Here is a 10,408-nt window from a genome sequence, read left to right as displayed (position 1 = left end):
TGAAAGCAGAAGTAATAAATATACACATACCCCTAAGATTGAAAACATGTGAAACCACTGGGCCACAGAGGTCCAATCTTTGTGACAACCAGATGAAAATTCCAGCTGTCATAGTAAATATAGCTAAAAAATATAACAAAAGTGGTAACTCAAAAGAAATAGGAAGGAAAGGAAAAGAGGAACCAAGCAATTAAAGAAATCTTTTCTGAGAACTTCATTCTATAAATTCAACAGAAAAACTGAAATTTGTGAGCTTCTACGTGCAAGTGTAACCTCTTTTTAGCCAACCACCTGAGCAACACTTGTTCACATTGCGTTCATATCATGATGTTTGACTGATAAAGCAGCTCTTTTGTACTACATTCTAAGGTTATCATTGACACAAATCTCCTGAATACAGGCTGCCCATGTTCAGAGCCACCTTCCTTTAGCATGGTGGGGAAGCAAAAGTTTAAATTTTATTTTCAGATGGTGCTCCTCTGTGATCTCTGCATTCCCCTGCTGTTCATAATCAGTTCCATCATGAATCTCTATTCATTTTGCTACTGGTTACCTTGAGAACTCCTGAAAGCCATAATAAAAGAGGAGGCCATCTTTCATTTCATACTTATCTCTACCTTTAATCCCCACATCACCTTAACAACCAGCTCTGGAAGGTACATATGATTATACTTAACAGTTAGGAAAATTGAATGTAATACATATAGAAGAGAATGAACTTGAGTGCAAAATCTGAATTTTTTGTCCAAAGGATAAGATGTAAGCAGTCCAAAAACTAAATCTTTCATGTAGGACCAGTCCAGAGGGTTACTTTGAATTCATGCCCAGGTTCTTTACCCTCAGATCTCCCAAAATGATTCCCCTTCTTGTAATCAACCCTAACTCTTTTTTTTCTATTATATCTGTCTCCCTCCCTCCACATCTCTCCTTCTTTCTCATCTCTATATTTGTATCCATTCCATTTCTACATTTTTGTGTGTGTGTGTGTGTGTGTGTGTGTGTGTGTGGTGCTGGGGATTGAACCCAGGGCCTTGTACATGCAAAGTAAGCACTCTACCAATTGAGCTATATCCCCTAACCTTACATTTATTTTTGTATCAACATATACTGAAAACCCTAAATTCACAGTAATACTTCTAATTCAATGGCTCAGATTTCATTTTCATTTTCTCAGTTTTCACATTTCTTTCTGTCACAATTCTATCACATCAGTGACAGAAAGAAATTTGTGTTCATTATCTTTACACTTATTCACTTATTTTTAACTCATTGATTTTACTCTGTATGTTACCAATCTCTCATCTTTTGTACCATCTTTCCCTAGACATTCTTTTCTCCATGATATATCCTTTTCTCCCTAGGCCAACCACTGTCCCCTGCACAATAGCCGTCCTCACTCTAATTGAGTGTTCCCACAATGGCCAGCCAACCACACCTCATCTAACAGACATTCTCATCACTTTGTGGAGGTTCTGACACCTCGTGCTAAGCCACCCTCAAATTTACAACATACAAGAAAAAAGTCAGTGTCCTACAAGATAGTATTTACCTGAATATTTAAGTCGAGGAACATTCATACTGTTCCCCTAATTTGAATGGTTTCTTGGAAATAGAAAGGGGTGTTTCAGGGTCATGCTATATTACTGTTCTACTTTTCTTTAAGGGTGACACAGATCAGATTCTTAAAGCATATCTCTTACCACCAGATGGTCTCCCTGAGCTCTAACAGACCATACAAGGCTGCTCCCACTGATAAAAGTTCTTACCATATAAGGACCAGACTCCCCTTTGGGTCTATGCCATCATGTGGAGAGCTTCCTTATCCAGCTCAGTCTCTGAAACCCACACCGTGTCTATCTTCTGCACAGACATTTTCTTCATCCTCCTTGGGCTTTGACATCCCATGCCAGGTCCTCCACTGCCAGCAAGAATTCCTTCTGTCCCTTGCTTTTGTGGTGAATTTCAACAATGGACTCTACACAGAGATACCCCCTTTACCCTGACTGGTCTCTGAAACCCACACAGGTTTCCCTCTCCAAGGATGCCTCCTCACCCCACTTAGGCACTGAATCCCAACCAACATTGGAAATAACACTGTTGAGGGGTGTCTACTCATCACTCCCAGATGCTGAGATTCCATGCCAGGCAGCCCCTCTATAAGGACTCATTCCTCATCCAAAAGGGAGCTCTGACTTCTCACAAAAACTGACTTCATGCATGAATGACTTCCCAATCCTGCTTAAGGTACGTTCCCCATATCTCACCACACCACCACATAGATGGCCTCTTCTCACAGACTGACATCTCACACCAGCCTTCCCCTATGGGGACACCTCCTCAAGTCTCCTATCCTCTGCTACTCTGCTCTGGGCCACTGCCACTTGTGGACAGCCACCTCACCATACTCAGGATCTAAGTATACACACCAGAAGACACTCCACCACCATGATGAGGTTTTATTCACTTTTCATGGGCTCCAATACCACTGTTACACCAAACCCCTTTATTGTCACCTTTCCTTGCTTGAGCCTAAGGCCCAGTGCTACATTTATCTCACCTGCTCACCCCATCCTACAGCAAATACCTATTTTGCCCTGTCCCATATAGTGCTTAATTTATGACCAAATAATTAGTAGGGAAATGTACAAAGTGCTACAATGTACAAAGGCATTTTATGTTCTCTGTAATTAATTTTGGAACTTAACAAAATACAAGCATTTAGATAGTTGTGCATACACACACCCTCCTCCTAGTAAAAATAACTGATTTTAAGAGGCTTTCTCATTCAAGTTCCTTAAACATAATAGGTTTCTAAAGTTAGTCTCTCTCCCTAGAATAACTCACATTGCAAGTAGATTACATTGTGTCCAAAACAACCCCAAAGCTTTATAACATTTATTTCTCACACACAGAAACTGTAAACTTAAACATCTACTTAAAGTTGACTATAACTTGACTTGGATCCTTTCTAAATGTTTTCTCATTCTGGAACCCAGGTGGGAGGCATGGTGAGGAAGATGTCCACACATACAGTCTCCCTCAGCACAGTACCAGGGTATAAGAGGATTGAGAAGGTATCCACAATCGTTGAGTGGCTCCTTGTAAGTTGAACTGTGCAGTAGCATCCTCAATTTGGGTCAACTGCATATTATATTCACTCTGATCTATTGACCAATGGATGTTACATAGATAAACATGTGAATAGGCAGAAAAAGACATTCCACCCATAGGAAGACATGTCAATAGCATCAAAGCTTAATCCTTTCTCAGAGAAGGATATAAACACTTGGGAATGGTGATGGAATCTATACCCAAACCCTTTAAATTATTGAGTCAATGGATCTCTTAGACAGTGATTTTCAAAATGGAGCACCTTGGTTGATTAAAAAAAAGTAGAAACACTAGAGTATATAGATAAAATACTGAAACTTCTATTTATATTTCCTTATGATTTTGTGAAAAATAAACTTCAATAGTATTTTATGGATTTAGTATTGGATGCTTGTCATATAAGTTACATGACTTATCATGAAAGCATGGAAGTTCATAAGAAACTGATGGTGTACCTTATTTGTTATTTGCTACATGTTGCCTCATGACCTTTTTGCAAATAACAGTGTGCTATATAGATTTTGCTTCTTCTTGAGTACTGTGAATAGTTTTCCAATGGTATGTTAATTAGCACACATTTAGTTAAGCACACAAGCAATGTACACACATCTCATGCTCTTTGAGCAAAGAAAATGTTCTCAAAATAAATGAGAAGGAAACTACATTATAAAAGAAACAAATACTATGCAGGGACAAACCAGAAAACTGATAACAGGAAGAAATATTATTGCCACATTGTGATTTTTCTTTTGCCAAAAAAAAAGAAGTAAGAATATGGTTTACCTACCTGCTTTTTTTGAAATGCTAAAAATGAAAGGTTTTATTTGAGTACTGTCTCAAAGCTACTGCGTAGCATAGGAAATAATCAACAGAATAAAGATATAACCTACAGAATTGGAGGAAATATTTTCCAATTATTTCTCTAAACAGAAATTACTAACAGAATATATGAAGAATTTAAAAAATGCAATAACAAAAATACAAATTATCTAATATAAAAATGAGCAATCTGAATACATATTTCTTAAAAGAAGAAATACAAATTATCCCATACATATAAGAAAAAAAATTCAATGTCATTAACCATTAGCAAAATGCAAATCAAAACCACAATGAAAAATCACCTCACCCTAGTCAAAATGGTTATTATTAATAAAGCAAAAAATAAAAAAAAATCCCAGTGAGGATACGTAGAAATTATATACTGCTTATACACTGCTTGTTGGAATGTAAATTAGTACAACCATTATGGAAAAAGTATAAAATTTCCTCAAAAAACTAAAAATAAATTCATAAATATGATCCAACTATCCCACATCTAGGTATATGTTTTAAAAAGTGCAATTGTCATATCAAAGAAATAAACTTCACTCTATTGTGTGCACTACTCACAATAGTCAGAATACAAAATCAGATAAGGTGTCCATCAACAGATAAGTGGATAAAGAAATTTTAGCATAAATATATAATTGGATATTATTCACTAATATGAAAAATGAGATTTTGTCACATTGTAGCAATGTGAATGAAACTGAAAAACATAAAGTGAAATAAGTCAAGTATAGAAAGACAAATACTGCATATTCTCCATACATAGCAAAAAATTGATTTCATAGAAGTAAATAATATAGTAGTTACAAGAGTCTAGGAAGGAGGTTCTGAAAGCAGACAGTTTATGGGTACAGAGGACCTATAGTACAGTGGGATCACTATAGTTAACAGACATGAACTGAATATTTTCAAATAGCTGGTAGAGAGTATTTTGACTATTTCCAACACAAAATGATAAATGTTTGAGATGATGCATATACTCATTATTCTAGTGTGATCTTTGCACACAATATACATGTATTGAAGTATCTCACTTTGCCCCAGACAAATCTGTTGATATTAAATAAAAACCAAATATTTAGCTTGGCATGTTGGCACATACCTGGTACCTCAGCTACTCAGGAGGATGAGTCAGAAAGATAACAAGTTCAATGTCAATATGAAAAAAATTAGTATCATACTGTCAAAAAAATAAAAAGTTCTGAATAAGTCAGTCATATATAGAGAACTTGTCTAAAAATGTGCAAGGCCCTGAGGTGGAGACCTCTGAAACTATGAGCCCTGAATAAACTTTTCCACCTTGTTGGTCTTTTGGTTATGGCAGTGAAAAAGCTAATTAAATAGACATTGTTCATAAATTTTTTTCTCCATACCTATTTTCATAAAATATTTATAACATTAAAATTAGATATTAGCTATATGTATAGATATAAATATATAATTACCTTCAAATTATTAAAATACCATAAACGAAGCTTATCACAATTATCCCCCCCCATATAAGGTTTAACTATTACAACTTGTTTGTAATACCAGTATACCTATGCTTTTTTTTTATCCCTCACTGCCTTTTATTTGTGTTTATCATGTACCAAATAATATTGGGAATCAAGAGGAAGAAAGAAATACAATTCCTGTATTAAAGAGATGAGGTATAATACAGATGAATGTGAATAAATAATTTCAGTACAATGGGAGAGGTGCAATATCATACTATATTCTATGCAGTTGTGGCGCTCTCGCACGCGAGAGAGAAAAACAGAGAGAGAGAGAGAGAGAGAGAGAGAGAGAGAGAGAGAGAGAAGGAAGGGACCGTTTCCACGTGAGCTTATCCAGGAAAAGGAAGAAGGACTTGTGACAAAATTCCAGAGCACAGAAAGGAGATTTTCTGCAACACTGACAAAGCATATGAGGAGTACTGAAGTCATGTAGTCATTTGAGGCAGAAAGACTAGAAGGTGCAAAGGCACTGAAATAATGCAGCATATGATTGCTTCTGAATGTCTGCAATATTAAGATAACATGGAAAGTCCACTTTTGTAATGAAGGCACAGAGGTAGGCCACAATCAGATCATTATGCATTATCTTTTATACTAACATAGTGACATTTTAGATACAGTAGGACATTTTATTTACCCTTCCTATGTCTTGTCTGTGTTCCTCATCTATAAGACACATAAAACCACATTACTTCCCTTGAAGGGTTGTGAGAAGATTAAATGAAACAATTCATACAAAGCACTTAACTAGTGTTTAACAAATAACCACTGCTCAAAAAAATACAGGATGAGGAGGCAGTTGGTTTTTGGTTTCATTTTTTGTTTGTTTGTCAGGGATTTGTTGTTGGTTTTGTTTGTTTTGTTTTGTTTCTAAATTTTTTTAACTTTTCCCACATTTTTTACTAGTGTATTATAATTGTATATAATGGTGGGATTTGAGAACAAATTCTGTTCCAAAACTTTTAGAAACAGGTACAGTCTCAGACTCCATAGACAAAATGCCTACAGAGTCTTATTTGTTTTTTCCTTTTAAACACTTCCATTCTTCAGAAAGTTTAAACAAGAGTTCCCATAGTTTTTGCTAGAGGAAGCATGTCCTCTAGTGGTCACATGCAATCATGCAGCCAGATGCAACAGCCATACAGAGTACTCAAATAACATTTCTTTCCAACTATAGATGCAGAGGCAAAACATACCTAAGTACAAGGAAAATAATGAACAGCAAACAAAAGCATCAATATTAGATCTATAGTGCACTATTTTGTTTAATTGATAACATGATTTTATCACTAGGTTAACAGGGCAAAATATGAGATCACATTGGACCATTATTTTACTGCAGGTAATACATGCATATTACACCTCTGTAAAAAAAAAAAAAAATACATGTTCCCTCTACATCCTGTGTTCTTCACAGGTAATAAAATGATAATTTTTGAAATAAATCTAAGACCACAAGATCACTGTGAAAACCATCATAAGCCTCACATCCCTAGGCTTACAGACCTATGAGTATATATAATTCTCATTTAGTATTTCTTTCTCAAAATAACATATGATTGATGGGAAACTCCTGGGTTTAAGCTCAGACCTATATATTTTCTTCTAGAACAATTAAGAAGCAACAAAAGAGATAGTTTTCATAAGTCTAAAAAAAAAAGAATCATGAGCAAAGTATGACACAGCATAAGCCAGTAATAGTTCAAATGAGACTGTAAGATATCAAATTTACCACAAGTAAATTACATCATACCTAATGATCCTTCCCCAGACCCAACAGTCAATGTGTCCAAGTAAAATTTTTTTTTTTTTTATATCCTGGTTACTTGGCCTGCTTATTTAGACTGGCTCAGGAGAACTGCAATGAGATTTTCTGCACTATGACAAAAGCATTAGGTTTTTTTTTATTTTCCCAAACTGTTCTGAGAATAATGACCTAATAATGTTTTTAAATATAAGACATAGAAAATGTAATTCATGATCATCTGATAAGACTTATGAAAAATGTTGTATAAACATTTCTCAGAAATTGAGAAAACAAATAACTTCTGATGAGAAACTGCAAATCATCCCAGGTTTTAGTCTTTTGAACAATATCACAGAATGTCTACTATTATTTAGATCTAGTGAATGTCCCACAAAATGCTCATGTTAGGTTATGTAATGATGTTCAAAGGTGGAGGAATTGGGTCATGAGAACTGTAAGCCTTCAGCAGATTAATTCATTTAATCATTTGAATAGACTACTAGGTGGTAACTAGGCAGCTAGGGTGTGGCTAGAGGAAGTTGGTCACTGGGGCATGGCCTTGGGGATTATATCTTGTCCCAGGTTCCCAAAGCTGAGATCTTTCCTCCACCATGCCCTTCTGCCATAATATTCTGACTCCTCTCAAGCTCAGAGCATTGGAGTCCATGAATTTAGCCCTCTTAAACTACTACCCCAAAATGAAAATTCCTATTTCTTAGTTGTTCTTGTCAGATACTTCGATCATATCAATGAATGTCTAGCATAATAACAATTAAATTTTCATTTGACAGACAATGACAAATAACTTTCATAATAGTTTACTATGTGATCATGAATACATAACTAAAAATTCAAAAATTGGGTGACATTCAGACAAATCTTATTCCATTTTTATCTACTACACTAAGAGAGCAAAATTTGAGATTGTGGCTCAGTGGCAGAGCACTTGCCTAGCATGTGTGAGGCACTGGGTTCGGTTCTCAGCACTGCATATCAATAAATAAAATAAAGGTTCATTGACAACTAAAAACATAATAATATTTTTTAAAGAGACCAAAATTAATCAGTCTGTGTTATCAGTTTGAAAATTCAGACTAGAATTGATGAAGTCTGTCTCATTCTAACAATATTATTTGATTATGGGTATATCAGATTGCATTTTTTTTAAATCCCCATTCATCTTCCTAAGAGATTTCATATAGAATTTCATTTTATGGGTAAAAATTTGTAGTAAATTTTGATGTGTTCAATACTGTATCCTGATAATACTTGTAACAATAAGCCAATCTAACAGAAATTTTATAAACCTAAAGCCTAATGCCCACAAGAAATGAAAATTTTAAACATGCACTTATGTATATATTTAGTGGATAAGTGAAGTTTGACATAAATATTAGTCCAAGGGGTAAGAAAATGTAAAACATCTAACCACTAAACAAAACACAATCTTTTTCCAGAGGGAAAACCCTTTATCGCACACAGAACGAGCAGGAACCAGAAAAACAGCATTTTCACTATTATTCTTTTAATGAATCATGGGAGTTAACACTCTGTTATGATTTCTAGACACTGGGAGATAACCATTTTAAATGTCAGTATTTATACTGTTCCAGAAGTTAGAATCTTTACTTCTATAACATGATGAAATATTTTAGATATAAAATTGCATAAGAGGCTACATGTTTTTCAAAATTCTTTTTAGGGATTGACAAGCAAAGACATTCTTGGGACCAGTGGTCCAGGCAGAATACCTACTGAAGGAGCTTTAACCCACACATTCAAATATCTCAACACTCTCACCAAGACTAAGTAGGAAACAGAACAAAATACTATATGGATTTCAATTTTTGGGGGGAGGTAGGGAGGAGGTACCTGGGATTGAACTCAGGGGAACTCATCCACTGAGCCACATCCCCAACCTTATTTTGTATTTTATTTAGAGACAGGGTCTCACTGAGTTGCTTAGAACCTCACAGTTGGTGAGGCTGTCTTAGAACTCACAATTCTCCTGTCTCTGCCTAACAAGACGCTGGAATTACAGGCATGCACCAACGTGCCTGGCTCATTTGTTTGTTAATTTGGGTCAAAATGGAAATGTTTATGTTTAAAATTTTACTCTTTTCATTAGAAGAATTTGAAAAGTGTTGTTAAAATCTGAGCACTTTCCATTGCCAATCTAATATGGTACAGCAATTTTATTTTATGTTTATCTGGAATTGAAATTTTTATGTTGAGCAATCTGGTTAATCATAACTTTAGGTCAGATATATTTAGTAAATAAATTGACAGATAGATGTGGAATTAGATCCAACTCTGTTCCATTTCAGAGAAAAATTGCCCCTTGCTGCTTTGCAGGGCAATAATATCTAAAGCTCTGTTTGTTATACCAGCTGTGCCTGCAAAATGTCAAGGGAAGATTAGCTTTGTAGAATCATGGTTTCATTACAAACAGTCAGTTACATAGTTGTTTGGCCAAAGAACCTTGATGTTCTGGTAAAACTATGAGTCCAGGAGAGCAGAGAAACCAACATTTGCATTTTCTTCAAACATATTCTCACCAAACACGTGTACACACACACACACACACACAAAAAAAAAAAAAAAAAAAGAAATTCCAACATCTCATAGAAATACAAAGAATCTTCTGTCTTCTCTTCACTTCTCACAGGTTTCTCCATAAAAGCAGAGTAGTGAATTAATTACTTCTTAAATGACAATAGTCTTGATATCTTTCTAGGTTATATTTCCTCACTTGGATGAATAACAGCCATCAGACCACTATGTGCATTCACATGCGCTCCCTTGGACTTTTTGCCCTTCATAGAGTGTGAGGCAGACCATGATTCTGAATGCAATTTTCTCAATTTGACAGAGATAAAGTTACCAGAAGTGTATTTTGGAGTAGGACAACCTCAACCTAATCAATTGGACTAATAACAAAGTTGGTATTTGGGTTGGAGATAGATGTTACTAACTGGTGACCTTAAGCAAAAAAGAAAGGGTTTCATGCATTGAATAAAGAGTGGGAACAATCTGAAAATTATGAGAATTGTTATAAATAATTCCCAGAGGTGACTTGAACAAAATACATGTAGGTCCATGCTGATATTTATTGACATCAAGAAGACTAGAGGAAGAATTGTTTGGGGGACATATCTAAAGCCTGATATGTATAGGCAAGTTTATAAATATTTTGACAAAATCCAAGGAGAAATTTTAT

The sequence above is a fragment of the Urocitellus parryii genome, chromosome 5 (assembly GCF_045843805.1).
Source record: "Urocitellus parryii isolate mUroPar1 chromosome 5, mUroPar1.hap1, whole genome shotgun sequence".
In the NCBI taxonomy this organism is placed as follows: Eukaryota; Metazoa; Chordata; class Mammalia; order Rodentia; family Sciuridae; genus Urocitellus; species Urocitellus parryii.
This window is presented reverse-complemented; position numbering follows the sequence as displayed.